This window comes from Erpetoichthys calabaricus, chromosome 5 (assembly GCF_900747795.2).
Source record: "Erpetoichthys calabaricus chromosome 5, fErpCal1.3, whole genome shotgun sequence".
Lineage (NCBI taxonomy): Eukaryota > Metazoa > Chordata > Cladistia > Polypteriformes > Polypteridae > Erpetoichthys > Erpetoichthys calabaricus.
Genome location: NC_041398.2, coordinates 121602689 through 121618539, shown reverse-complemented (window position 1 = coordinate 121618539; position 15851 = coordinate 121602689).

Here is a 15851-nt window from a genome sequence, read left to right as displayed (position 1 = left end):
ACAACTCTGAGCTTTCTTGAGACAATCCTCATTAACCAAAAAAGGTTTCCACCAAACTGAAGTTCTGTTCACTCCTGTTCATAGAGTTGTTCAAATTACTGAATCTATTATTGTAAAGTAGAACAGAATTACAATTCTTATGTGAGTATAATATTGAATGTCACATCATAGTATAATTGTCTAGTCTCATTTCACAGAGCTTATAATTTGAATTTGAATTCATTTACTTTTTATATACAGTACATATATCTTAACAATATAGTTGTTTTAAAATATGGTACTGAAATAATATACCTAAAAATATTATCATTGAGAATATAAAATGAAAGTAATGTTTTGATTAGTACCCAGATTTTCATGCTTTATCGAGGTTTAAAAAATATAAATATGAGCTATTAAGGGGATTTATGGGATTAGCACAGGGAGCAGTCTAATTCATGGTTTGATATTTCATGTTCTCTAGCATACATGGGAATAGGATTAATGAAAGCAATGGGACATTTCTATCAAAGCTCCCTGTAGACTCATTATGTGGTGTGCCATGGACCATTACAAATCTACAGCGCTGGAAAGCTAAAAAATAGCATGCTTCTATTATGTGAGACTCAGAAGCAGTCAATTTAAGCTTAGCTACATTTGCGCTAATATTAGTTTATTATAATTAATACAGTGCTTTTTCTGCATCATATACTGAAATGGTAGTAAATGTTAAAAGGTTAATACATTGGTTCATGGGTTACTTTAAAATAGTCCTGTATAAGGATAATGAATGTTTGCTGGTGTATAAAATAAATCTACATGCACAGTATATGATAGTAAGAAATAATTTCATATATGTATGGAATATTTTACTACAACCCAAATCAGAAAATGTTTGGATGGTATGGAAAAATGCCAAAAAAAAAAACCAAAACACATTAATTCTTAAATTCAGTGACTGAAATGAAGGAATGGATGTATATTAACAAATGAAATGAAGCTGACCAAACAAAACATGACATATCTTGGGCTCATATTGTCTGCAATGAAATAAAAGTAAACGTAAATTTAACAATCACTGTGTTTTTTTGTTTTTTTAATTTTGTTTTCCATACTGTCCCAACTTTTTCTGATTTGGGGTTGTATTAATAGTATTATTGTATTATTAGAGCTTTCATGTCATTTTTAAAATTAATTTTTGAACATTCACTGATTGATAGCTCCATCTTAGTTATAGGTTGAGTGTACTTAAGGAGTTCTCCTGAAAGATACATGATGTTTTAAAGCTTTGGTCCAGTGAGCACTTATCTACTTCAAATTTTTTTAATACATTAACTTTGTACACTGTAAACTTACTTTACTCTCAGTATTAACGAGCACAATAAGCAATAAGCACAGACTTTTTATAGTTCTGACAGTGCTTATCTTAAAGTTTAATTGTGCTCATTTTGTATTTATTTTTAAATAAACTATTTCAATCAATTTTAGAAATGCAGACACACATTGTATACTACAGAAGTTTACTCCCAACACTGAAAACAAAAATATTATTCTGTCATTTCACAGAAGGATTACTTTTTTTTTGCAATAATTGTTGCATTACATCACAAAGATATTGTCTGGTGCTGCCAGTAACATCGTGCACTCATGTGCTTTGGCCATCCAGTGACAGCTACAGAGAGATCAGACATACACATAGCATGCAATCAAGTGACAAACAAGAAGTATGCTTTTGGGTATAACATACTCATAATACTGTGAGATAAGCTCATGTTCCTCTCTCTATTTTGCTTTTGTTTAAACATGTCATTTAGTTAATGGAGTTGTAAGGGACGGGGCATGAGGGGAGTGTTCATTGTTTAATCGTTATGTAACAAATACACTTTTAAATTTGGCCGTTGATTGTTGATTTCAAATAAAAAAATGCTATGAAATAATGGAAATTAATTCTGGTAAAATTTCTCAATCTTACCTTATTATTTTAAATAAATTAAGTTGCCAAACTCTGAAGCAGTAAACAATGAAAAAAATTGTGAATGCTATATACTCAATGGATTTACTCAGTCAAGGGTTTATCCAATAAACACTGAATTAGGAAATTGCAAGTTATAAAAAAGAAAATTAGATGAACTCACTATGGTGAAATGTATGTGTATGTGGATGTGTGTGCACATAACAAAATGGATTTTTTTAAAGAAGTAATAAACTGGCAACGTCTGCTTATCTGACCTGATGTGGACTGCTGACCCCTAGGAAAGAACAATTATTCATCTTCCAGATTTAATGTATTTAAATTACTTAAAAATATACTTCTGTGTACTAAATCCAAAACTATTTTAAAGTGAAGGAAATTGAACTAATTACTATTATTGCAATTATTCTATTAATTTGTTCATATTCTGTGCATATACATATATATGAGTATCAACGTTACACATTTTGTGTTGGAAAACAGAATACAAATACAGCAATGTAAAGAAGGAAGAGTATGTTTTTAAATAATAAAAACTTTAAAATCAATGGAGCTTTTTGAACAAACCAGATGAAAAATGATCCACAAAACTAAATGAGTTCTCACTGCAAAATATAAAATGATACTGTATGTCAGATTAGTGGGAAGGCTGCTGTCAGAGGTTGATGCTGAGCAAGCAGAAATGATCCGATCTGATGTGTGATTCCTATCATTCATGGAATGTTATAGGGATTAAAGGGAACACAGAGAGGTGTCTGTTAAATAGAATGCTTAATTTTAATTACAAATATTCATATTTAGTTTTGTGATTTTCTTTTTCCTTTAAATCAGTGTGAATGACTATGCTCTATATTAAACAATCTTCCATTCCCTGTGCTAGACATAAATACATTGCAAACATATTATAAGTACATTAAATAAAATTAGAACAAAAGGGTTTTTTATGCAACTGAAGTGTTCATTTCATTTATACTTGAGATGCAGCAGTGCAGTATGCAGATTTAATGAGAGAAGAAGGCTTAACATGTTGCTTCTCTAAAAACACTGGGGAATGACAATGAACAACAGATTTTAAGGAATTGTCAAGCAGTTAATTCTTTTCAAATAAACAGTAATTAAGAAAGAGTAACTTCACATCACAGGAGAATAAATTGTGCAGGACTGGATCAAGCAGCTGTTAGTAAAAACCACACACAATGAAAGCATCTAAAATGTAAAAAAAATGACTTCTTGTTGTTTATACATTTTCACAGTTCACATCGTATTAACAGTCCATGTTTGGCACTATAAAAATTGAGCTAGTGCTGACTGGAAAACACACAAGTGAAGTCAGTCTACCCTCAAGCACGCAGCCACAATACTACAAGGTTACAAGGCTTACTCCAGTAAAGAACTACATTATGCTATGGCAATGTCAGCACTCTCTCTGCCTTAAGAAGCTGGAGTGCTTATGGGGAAATCCCCATAAAAATAGAAAGACCACACAAACGCTACCCATAAAGCAACCCAGACAGGTAAAAAGCTACTACAATCTGGTAACTGGTTACCATAAAGGTACTAAGCCACCAAAAGCAAAACTGAATCAGACATGACAGGACTATTCTGTATACTTAATTATTTTTTACTTTTTGTATTTTTTCTTTAAATATTCTTTGTTTCATGAGTCAAGAATATGCAGTCATTTCTCAACACTAAAAACATCACTTGCAGGTTTTAGTTGCTCTGACTCTAAACTGGTGCAGTGTGAATACATACATGAGAATACAGAGAAAAAGTGACAATCTGATTTTCAAAAGTGCTAGCAAGCGTTTTGTATTGCTCTGTATTAATAGACACTCACAAAAATGACTTGTGAAGATGTGTATTGTGGTAATAGTATTAAATTAAAATTCCAAATTACTTTTAAGAGCTATAAAACACGGCTTCTAGAAATAGCCTTAAATTCTATATAAATGGTAATTACTTTTTTAAAACTGTGAAATCTTAGTTTTTCAGGATTATAATGGATATGTCAAAATTTAATTAGTAAAAAATAATGCACCCAAATTTGGAAAGATAAGCTCCAGCTAATAAATCACCCACTGTGGAGACACTTTTTGCACATGCAAAATTTTTCAATAACACCTTTTGAATAAAAAGCTTGTAATACCATCAAACTTGCCTTTTGCATATTTTGAAACCACAGTGCTCCCCCCTTCTTCTTTACAACAAATGGATGCCATTTAAAAAAACATAAATAACTATGATGTCTTTTTTAACCTAAGAATTATGGACAAAAATTTGAAGGTCTTCTTAATGCCTTAGAAAGATAGCATTTCTTGTTGAAAATGTCTAATGGCATTTATTTTAAGAAAACACTACAGTAAGAAAACCTATTTTTACTACCTCTGTAGAAAAGCACAGTGATAAACCCTTTGGACACATGGGGTCATATGGGTTCTTTTCTCAACAAATTTCCTATAAATTCAGGTGTTTCAGAAAGAAGAGAAAAAAAATCAATAAAGGGAAAACTATTTATTACAAACAGTAATTTCTGGATTAATACAAAAAATGGGAAGTAGCATCTTACTTAAATAAAGAAGAGTTTCAATAAAAACAAGGATTTGGTTTTGATGAAAACCTGCAGCCTCAGGGTGTTCTCCAGGACTGAACCTGGGAACCACTGCTTTAGGACACTGCCTGAATGATGTGGCAACCTTTTATGAAAGCAATACATATCTCATTGATTTTTTTGTTTTAATTGTTCAGAATACATGCTGTATCTTTGTCCTTGCCAAGAATGATTTGTCTTTCATAGGCATCAACAAACATGGCTAGAGAGATAGGATTCCTCTTTCTTCTAAATTCTGCACACCATGAAACTCATGTTTTTCTGCCAGACACTTTGCAATACAGTCTGAGGTGTAGCCAGTAATTAATTTTAAGGGAGGTGATTAGAAAGTACTTAAATCATAAATCTGTGATTAATCAGTTGGAACTGTCCTAAAATTTATTTGGGGGCGTTCAAATCTGAAAGGAGCTATGTCTATGACTGGAGTTTGCCTCTATTGCTGCATCTTGTGTAGTTCCAGGCAGCTTGGCCACAATGTTCCTAATCATGGGCATGCTCTCACGGATGATCTGCACATTTTACGGAAGGACGTTAACTTCTACAAGGAGTTTTCAGGCTTGTTGATGTGTGGGTTTAATCTTAATACATATGCCGCCAACAACAGCCATCATATTTAGAAATCCACAGACTGCATGAAAACTTTCAAATCACTGTCCATGGGCCTTGTTATATATATTGTAGTTAAATATCTCTTTAGACGCTGGTAACTTAGAGTCTTACTGAGAAAGTATTCTTTCAAAGTGCATCTCTCAGGACACTCTTGTTGAGTAATTAGAAATTCATCAAAGCACTTTATTGGTCTGGAGAATTACCATTTTGTTAGCCTTTAAACAGAAGGTTGGAGTTGTGGTTAGGTGAGGGAACGATTGAGTCCAAAAAGAAATGTTGGGGTACCAATCAGGTAGTCCCTTTTAGTCAGTAGTGGTCTCAGAAGCAAAACAAGCACAAATAAAACAACAAAACATGACTTTTCAAGGCAGAGCTGATCTGCTGTCTTGAGCGAATCAGATTTGGTAGGAGTTCTGTCCTGGTGTTTGCTTCATCATCAAATAGATGCCTCCTTTCGGGGGTGGCCAGGCTTTTTAAGGTCTGACCAGAGGGAGCAGAGTCAGTTGCCCTCATTAGGCATCTTCTCAAAACTTTGGATAAAAGGAAGATCACACAGTTAGTGACAGCACCCCGCTTTCATGGTGTTATACACCTCAGATGAGCCTGAAAGTCAATTTTCTGTTCTGATTTTTAAAATGATATTTTTTACTATTTCCTCCTTGTCCAGTCCGTCAATATATATTTTCAAAACTGTTTCATCTTTCATTTCTTCTATGTTGTGTCTTTGACTCTGCTGAGAAATATTTTGGTGCCTTTAGAAGACAGTGTGTTGTTACTTGTATGGGTAAAAATGGCAAGCCTTCACCAGCAAGTAGTCCTTTTAAGGATAGCAAGCCATCTAAAAGAACTGTGTAAAGAGCAAGAGAATCCATTCTGGCTCTCTGTGCGAGTGCTAGACTGGCGTTAAGAGCAGGACAAAAAGAAGACCAATCCGTCCAACATAGCAAAACACCAAATGCCACGAAATCCTATAATGGACCAGACTTGGAATGGCATTTGAAGCATTGGTTCAGTGAAGGAAAACAACTAAGAGACCAGTACATCTGCAGCTACACACAAGAAGGTTCACACAAAACTACTATTTTTACCACCTATGCTGTACTGTGTCGTAGCTTTTTTTATCATAAGTAACTTTTAATCTTAAAGATTAACACACACGTGCCAATGGGGGACAGTTTACAGGCTCAAACAGTGTTATTTGTCAGCCAGACCGGGAGTTTGCATTCCTACCTGATCCTCTCTTCTCTTATCCCTCTGTAGCCCAGCCGAAGACCCTAACTCTTAATGACATCACCATTGATCCACCCACTGCTGACATCACTTTCGTCCAACCCTGATGACATCATTTCTGCTACCCAGAATTCCCCTTCCTGTCACATCAGTTCCTGTTCCGGGTGTCCTGACTCCACCTCTTTTTCCTACCCACCATATTTATAGAGCAGTCTCAATCTGTTAGTCAGTTAAATGATAAACTCCGCTTTGTAAAACATGTTTTCTTTACTCTGCTGTTTCTTCAGTATACGGGGTGGCCATTCCCAAATCTTTTTTCAGTCTGCTGTCTGATATTTTATCACAAAATATAAAATATACTTACACTAGCAAATATAAAAAAAAACATTCTATATATGTATTATTTCATTTTATGTGATACAAATCAAATTTTCAGTATTGTTTATAAATTTTTGGCTTACATGTCATCTGCGAGTTTCTGTGATCTTTTGTCAAGCCCAAAAAATGTTCCCATTTAATTGTTCATGGCCAAGTCATGAATAACCAAAACCATGAATGTCAAGTTTGAGAATGTGGAGTGGTTACTGTCAATAAGTACAACATGTTATGTTGAAGAAGCTTTGATCGTAACAGCATACTTCTTGCAGGACAACAGCATTTTTCTGGGATCACACATTTTTATAAACAAATAAAATTTTAAAGGGTTGTTCAACTACGTTATCAAATTATTTATATGTGAGTTTTTATTGACCTGGTCTACATTGTTTACATTAATAAGGAATTAGTTATTTGAAATGAAAATTCTGTTCTCATAAAGAACTTGGCTTTGCAAGTTTGAGAAGTCACCTTTTAAATGTGCTTAATAATAATTATCCTATAAAGGAGGAAGACTTGAAATTATTTTAAATACTGAACATCAGACAGCTCTATAAAATGTGATATTATATCCTTTAAGGTACTAATGTTTGACATTAAAACCAAAGCTATTACAGTGAAAATATTTTATACATTTACAAACCTGCAGATAATTTCACTTACAGTCCAGTCTTATTTTCTTTAGTTTCCTTTCTTAGCCTGTTTTATTTATGTGACCAAACCACTCTTTCTCCCATTTTCTCCCAAAGTGATTTCACTCCAGCTTCGGCCCGGAGTCTTTCATTTCTTACCTGGTTCTTTCTTGTCTATTGTAGGACACATTCTTAAATACTGTAAGCCTGAATTGCACATCTTTGGGTATGAGAGAAACTCATGAAAGCCCTCAGAGAGCATGTAAACTCCATAAAGACAGTGAACTCATCTGGAATTAAATCTACTACTCAGGTTGAACTGTGATGGTGTATGTGCCATTACAGTGATATCTAACATGAAAGCATCTAAATTAAAGCATCTAAATTAAAACATAATATAAAAATGCAATCATTTAAATAAATAGTAATTTTTCAGTTTTCATATTTAAGATCTGCAAAGATAAACTTGTGTTTCACTGTCATTATGGCTGAATTCTTCATCAAGGAATGAACTCGAGTGCCAAGAATGTCACTTCATAAGTGATTTAGCATCTTCTGAGTCATCAGGTTTGCAGCACCTGTCAGGATGCAGAAAGAGACAGAGCGAGCACAACTTTAGGATAGATTCTGTTGGTTTTTGAGTCTATGACAGCCAGATAGAAAAAAGAAAAAAGTAAAGAAAAAACTCTGAGTCAGAAACTGACACTAGCTTATTTAAAGGTTCCCATGATTTTAAAATGTCCCTGTCTTTGAAACTGTACTATTCTGAAATGGCCGGGAAATAGTTTCTTTTATTACACTCTTGTTATCTACATGAATAGGCAGATTCTATTTAACTTCTGTGGAAGCCGATGATAAAAAAAAAACCCCAAAAAAACTGTTTGGGCCTTCTTACAGTTTTCACAAGATTAGTCTTATTTTTTATTGTGTTCACTAAGTCTCAGCTATTAAATATTGAATGACGTGTTACCAATCCTGCACATGTAATTAATAAAATATTTTTATAAATAATTTCTGTTGACTTTATAAATTGTAATAAAATGATAAAATTACAATTATTAATGGAATTGAACATACAGTATAATAAAATATTCAGAGGAAATGTGATTTCTTTCTCTGTGGAGAGCAAGAAATAAGATGTTTCAAGCTAAAAACATGTAGGCATTCTAAAGACTAACAGGAGTTTAGCATGTTTATTTAATAGATTTATTTATTAATAAATGCCAAATTTTAGAGAACTTCTGAAACATTTCTCATAATATGAATTTGATTTTATTTTATTTTAAGCACTAATAAGAAATCCTTTCTCCACCTTGTTATTGTAGCTGGGCTAGGACTCATCTAGCTGAGCAATAGAAGGTGACATGCATTCAGTGTAGTGTAAGCTACCACAAAAGGTTGCTTGTTAAACAAAGAAATCCAATGGGGTGTTACTCCAAACAAAGCTATTAGAAATTTAAGAATTATCGTGAAAGAAAAACTATTTGAAAGATGAGTGTTAAGATATTCCAATAAGGTGTTAAAGTGGATTATCCATAAAACATGTGATCCAGTGAGGAAGGTGACTGACAAGTACATTTTGAAATGTCTGAGACTTGAGAAATGTGTATGGTGGACAATTTTAGAGTTGAATCAGACCATTTTTCTCACAAATCTATAAAGACAATATTTTATTAATAGAATTTGGTATCTGAAATTCTAATTGAAAGTTTAACAAATAAGATGATATTTTTTAATATAAAATATTTCATCATGTTATCAGATCACCTGTGACTTGCAGCTAAAATTAAACGTACCACTTAACCTCTTAGTCACTAGCAGCAAATATAAGCAACCAGTAACGGCATACTACACTACTACTGCCTCAAGAATCATTTAACATATGAAGAGGTAGAGGAAGTGATGGCGAAGGTGGTAGGGATGTGGATGGTGCCCGTATGCATGCGCCGCATAGCCGCCCTGCTGCGCGATGCTGAGAGTTGATTTTACAATACAATACAATAAAATAAAAATAAAAAGAGTAATAAAAGTCACCACCCCGAAAGGGGACAGTAGAGGTCACATAGTATATGTGAACCAAATTTCAGGTAAATAGGTCAAAAGGTTTGCGAGCTACAGGTGATTGAAAATCCTGGACAGACAAATGGACAGCTACAGTATCGTATTATATACAGTAAGAAGATACAAATACAATACAACCTGGTGGGTTCATACAGTCTTTAGTTAGTCCCAGATGGTACTGTTCCTTACTTACAGATTATATATCCTGAAGCTAAAAATGAAAATAAAGATTTCTTGCTGGTGACAGAGCTCCTTGAAAACTGTCCAACAGTTAAGCAGATAGCAAGCGCCATGAAAGTACATGTAGCAGTAACTGAACTCCATTTAAGAGTTCATCACGTGAAGAGAAAGGCTCAGTTTTTTCAAGAAGGCATCAACTGGAACTGAACTAAAAGCAAAAAAAGAGAGAACTGTTTTTGAAAATTATCTATAAAAAGGCAGCCACTCCCTCTCCTCTCTATTTGTCTAAATTAAGAACACACATATAGCCTTCTGCTAGAAGGGTAGACACATTCTCAAAACACAGGAATGGTACTAATTCATTATCACACCACTTCAAGGTTGATTCCCATGGGAATAAAAAGCTGCACTTTGTAATTCAGTAAAACACTATGAAAAAAACACTATGCTTTGCATTTCAGGTTTTCCAGAATACACATGCACTGTTCAGCAGGCTTAAAGCCTGTTACCTGAAATCTTTCAGCTGCAAAGGTTAAAGCATCTCCCATACAGTGCCATAATAAAAATGATTTTATTTGAGGTGAAAAATGTTTTGAAATATTAACATCCATGGCCTAAGTGGACTTTATAAATTTCCCAAGTGTCTGTGTGAGATTTCACCCTAGGTTCCAAAAAAATAGGTGTATCCAAAAAAATGTGGTTATGTGTCTAACTTCAACTGACCCTGCACGAGTCAGTGTGATGGTCTCAATCGAGTTATTTTCTACCTTGTACCTGATGGTACTGTAAAAACTGATTTTGGTTCATATAGACGTGATAGCATCACACAGTTTCTGCAGATTTGTCGGCTGCATATCCATGATGCAAATCTCCTGTTCCATCACATCCCAAAGGTGCCCTATTTGATTGAGATCTGGGGCCTCGTATATAAATGGTGCACATTTTCACTGCAGTCTCATTTTGCAAACTGGCAGCACCCAGCGTCAAAGCAGTGGTCTCCTTTTTTTTCAGATTTGCATCAATGAAGCGAGATTTATCAAATACACTGAAATTAACTGCATATCATTTACAAATTTGATTAACTTGATTGTAATCATTCTGTAACAATATAATTGTGCAAAGAATGGCCAAACTATTCCAACAATAATAGCTTGCTTTAGCATTGTTAGAAGACATCACAAATGGAAGAATTGAAGTGAGTGCATAGTAAAGATGATGATGACTGGCTTTTATGTCAATTTAGATTTCTGAGAGCTATCTCTTGGAGCTGTGTGCTGAAATGGCACTTGCTTTACAAAGGCAGACTTTGAGGAATTGTGCTCTACCTGCTCCTTTGCGACTTCTGTCCAGCTTCGGGTTTTTAGCCACAGGAGGTTTTCATTGTGAACTTGCTGACCGATATTTCACAAACATCACTGAGTCGCGCCATGCCAGCTGTATAGGATGGTGGAATCCGCTTGTCATTCAGATAGATAAGATTTTCTTAAACTGTGGTTGAACTGGCAAACATGACAATACAATTCGCACTAATGTCCGGTTTTCCAAATGTAGTCGGAAAGGTCAATTGAATGCACATTGCAATTGCAATGGTACCGGACAAGTTACATCAGGCAGGGATGAATCATCAAAATAATGATCTGGCATTACATCATATATAGCAGGGGAGCATATAAAAAGAGGAACTGCACACTGTTGCAAGTGCTTTTTCCAACTGGTGTGGCAAAAGGCAAGCTTTTCCTTTTAAGGATAGCGAGTCACTTCAAAGAGCCATACAAAGAGCAGAGAATGTATCTGTTGTGGTGCTCGCTGCCAGCGCTACACTCTAATGGCACCTTCAGAGAATGAATTTCCTTATGTAAATAGAAAGGATTTCCACTCTATTAATGTGCTGCTGTATAGTACACCGAAAGTGTGTCACATTGTGCAAGCATGCAGCGTGCTGCATAATGTGGCACAAATTGTGGCTTGACCATACCTGAAGAGATGCAGTATGATGACCCTGAGCCACCAAACGATCAGCCAAATCGGACAGAGTTACAACTTTGTTTGAATGTAATTAGCAGAATGTAAAAATAAGTAATCAGATGCAGAATTTATTTTTTAAGCAATTAATTTACTTGTGGTCAATATCACATAATACAGCCCTTATAACCCTTAGTTCATTGGCCACATCTCTTATAGCATCCACAATTGCATTTTCTGACTCCAGAACAACATCCGTCAGCACAAAGCCAGATGGTTGCCCAGTGGTTTCCGAGGAACAGGTGTGTGTGCAGCCAGAGTGCGAATATGTACTAGGCACAGCAGGACCATCACTGCATCCTTGGTATGCGAGTCAGTTTTTGTAATGCTGTCTAAAACAGAATAAACGGACCATGGGCTCTGACTCACCTTTTCATGGTGATTTTTATATCTGACCACTTCTTTATTATTTTGGGCACTGTGTGACTTTCTGAACTTGAACTTTCAAGTGTCTCCGCCATACATTTAACTTCCTTTTGTTGCTTATACTACTGCTTAAGCCAACAAATGGTAGGTTTTTCCTTGCCTCCATTTTGCATTTGCTAAAATTATTCTTTTTCCATGTGCTTTTGCCATTATCTTTTAACAAAATACTGAACAGAAGGGTCTATTTATATTGATTTTCAAATTCAAATATGCAATCTTCTGGGAGGAGTGGGGTGTGGTTTTAGGTGTATGCACGTGTGTTAAATTTCATTTTCATTGGGATTTATAAAAAGGGAGTGCGTGAAAAATGGTGTAGCACAGTTTTATGCACCTGGATTTTTTTGTGCATACGCACATTTCCAGTTTTGTTCATACACCATGTTTTAGTGTGAATTCTATGCACGGTGTTATACATGAGGCCTCTGGTGACTGTGGAGGCTATTTGAGTACAGAGTACAGTACATGTTCAAGAAACCAGTTTGAGATTATCTGAGCTTTGTCATATGGCACATTATCCTGCTGGAAGTAGCCATCATAAGATGGGTACACTGTGGTCATAAAGTGATGAACATGGTCAGCAACAATTCTAAGGTAGGCTATGGCATTTAAACAATACTTAGTTGGTACTAAGGGGCCCATAGTGTGCCAACAAAATGTCCCCCACACCATTACACCACCACCACCAGCCTGAACCATTGATACAAGGCAGGATGGATCCATGCTTTCATGTTGTTGATGCCAAACTCTGACCCTACCATCCAAATGTTGCAGCAGAAAACGAAACTCATCTAACCAGGTAAAATTTATCCAATCTTCTGTTGTCCAGTTTTGGAGAGCCTGTGTAAACTGTAGCCTCAGTTGCCAATTCTTAGCTAACAGGAGTGGCACTCGGTGTGGTCTTCTGCTGTTCTAGCCCATCTTCTTCAAGGTTCAATGTATTGTGCATTCAGAGATATTCTTCTGCATACCTTGGTTGAAACAAGTGGTCATTTGAGTTACTGTTGCATCTTTATCCACTTGAACAAGTCTGGCCAGTCTCCTCTGACTTCTGGCATGCAGGCCAGCCAACAACCATGCCATTTTAAAATTACCTTAAATCACCTTTCTTCCCCGTTCTTATGCTCAGTTTGAACTTCAGCAGGTCATCAAATTTTTTTGAGTTGTTGTCGTGTGATTGTTTGATTAGATATTTGTGTTAACAAGCAGTTGAACAGGTATGCCCTTAATTCCTCTCTGTCAAACAATTCATGTTTCTTTCTGGCTGTCTAACTACAATTGGAGGGCATTCTATTCTCTAGCAGGGATATAGCAGAATATTAATAACATGTAAATTAACCATTAACATTAGCATAAAAATTTGGCTTTTACAATACCTTTAACCCAGGGATCATGTAAATGGAATAAGAAGGAACGTGTAATATTTTTTTTGTACAAAGTCTTTAAGTTATTCATTGTGATAATTTTGTCTTTTCACCAGTTTTTAACATATACATTCAAAGAACGTATGAGATCTGTGCAAATCTGAAAACACTGGATACACAGCTTTTGAAATGGTTTCACAATATACAGTATGTGTCTGTTTTTTTTTTTATATTAGCATTCATTTTAAACCAGTGCAATAAAGGCCAACATACTTTATTTTTCCTGTAAAATCATCTTACATATTTAATTACACTAATATTATGCTCTTATTACAAATGAAGAGTGCTTCAGAAGTAGTAAGATTTAGTTATCAATCCTAATAAAATGCAATAAAGCGAAGGTCTGGTTAAGTCAAAGCAGCATTTATGATTCCCTCCCCAGGGAACTGTGTTAAACTGACTGAGAGGAAAATAAGCATAGAATTGCAGTGCTGAGTGTGTAAAGATGCCCCTGGCGCCTAGTGCAGAGAAGGACTGAGAGAAATCTTTCATCTCCAACCCACCTCAGCAAACACTAAGTTGGGAATTCATTCAAAATTATAAGGAGCGTGCCATGTGCTTGTTCGTCATTAAATGTGTGATTAGTAGAATGTCAAAACTGATTTATAAAAGACAAAGAAGTATAAGAAAAAGCTAATAAATTTAAAACATAAGAAAGTATCAACTGTTAGATACAATATAACTCATCTCCATTTGTATTATTGTACTAGCAGTAATTTAGGCTTGTGTAATGGATAACATAGCTATTATGATAGCACACATTGGAACAGAGAAATTTATGCAATACTCATGATATACTCATGAAGCAAAGTGATACTTATACACTCCCAACGAAATAATTGAGCAAGAGCAAGCCAGACACATGAACTAATGAAGAGCAATGAAGGATGGTTAAAGATGGTGACTGTTCCAATTTCTTAAAAGACACTGGTAATGCAATCACTGTTTCACAGGGGACAACAACTACCTCTGGTTGTAGAACATGCATCCTAGCTTTGTGGTGCTCAATGATTCATGGGGGACCAGACACCCCCAATTAGAATAAATAATCCATTTGGAATCTTCACATATGCTGTTCACTCAGAAGTAAAACAAATTAGAGGGAACATAGATGGTTAGTCATGTCAGTGCTCACAAAGTTTCAAATGTTGGGTCATTTCGAATTAGGAATACTCCACCTGTATTAATTCTTTGTGACCAATTTTAGAGGAATTTGTTTTTGGAAATATAGATAGGGCCATTCAATAACGAAACGAACTGCTTATTTCTTAATATATTTAATTATTTTTTCATTTATTTATTTCAGTGACACTGCATTCATCATGAAATTACCCCTAAAATAAAAGCTGTCCATTTCACTTATCAAAGTTAAGAGGATGAGCTCTATTAAGTACTGTTCTTTTTGATTGTGTACAGAATGGGTATATGTGTTTGACTTGGGAATCCTGTGGCTCATGCGCATGTTCAAAGTTGTGAGTGTGCTTGTTGGATATGAGTGCAAGAAAAAGTTGAAGTGAAAGTGACAGTTTTCATTTCAGGCCTCATTTCATGCTATGTGTGTGTGTGTGTCACTAATATAATTAAATAAGGATATAATTACATTAATACATAAAAAATGAGCAACCAAAATATATTTTGTGACACATTTAAGTTCCGTGTTCTTTGTTTTATTTATTGTCATATTTTACAGCATTTTATTTATTTATATATTTGTATTTTATTCTGGTTTATTGTTTCTTATCCTATTTTAATGATTTGTATATCCTGTACATATCTTTATTTAATATTTTTTACTAATATTATTTGTATCTAATATTATATATGTCCTATTGTTCATTCTGAATGTCTGTGAAGAACTTTGAGTATGGGAAAGGCTCTATATAAATAAAATGTTTTATTACTAGTATTTGCATTTTTTTTCTCATTTCAGCAGACTTTTATTCTCCAGGTAGATCAAATTCTACTAATATCCCAAATACATGCATGATAGGTTGACTTCATATTGTTCTAAGGGTGTGTGAGGGAGAGAGACAGGACAAGTGCTATGTCCTAACTAGGTTCCTGCGTTGCATCAGAAGTTGCCAGGACGAGATCTGGCAATTATCATTCAAATTGATAGAGCATTAAATCAAATTTTTACACTTACAGTTGGTATGTGATAGATCCTGGCATGCATATGTACAGTGGCCTTATAAATCAGTTTTAAGTGACATGGGGTTAAAAATAAACCCTAAATTTCAAAGTACATGGGTGAAATGCTTTAAATTTTTACATCTGAAATCAGCAACAGGTCTTTAATTCTGGCACAGAATAGCGAAAACCTCATGTGAACA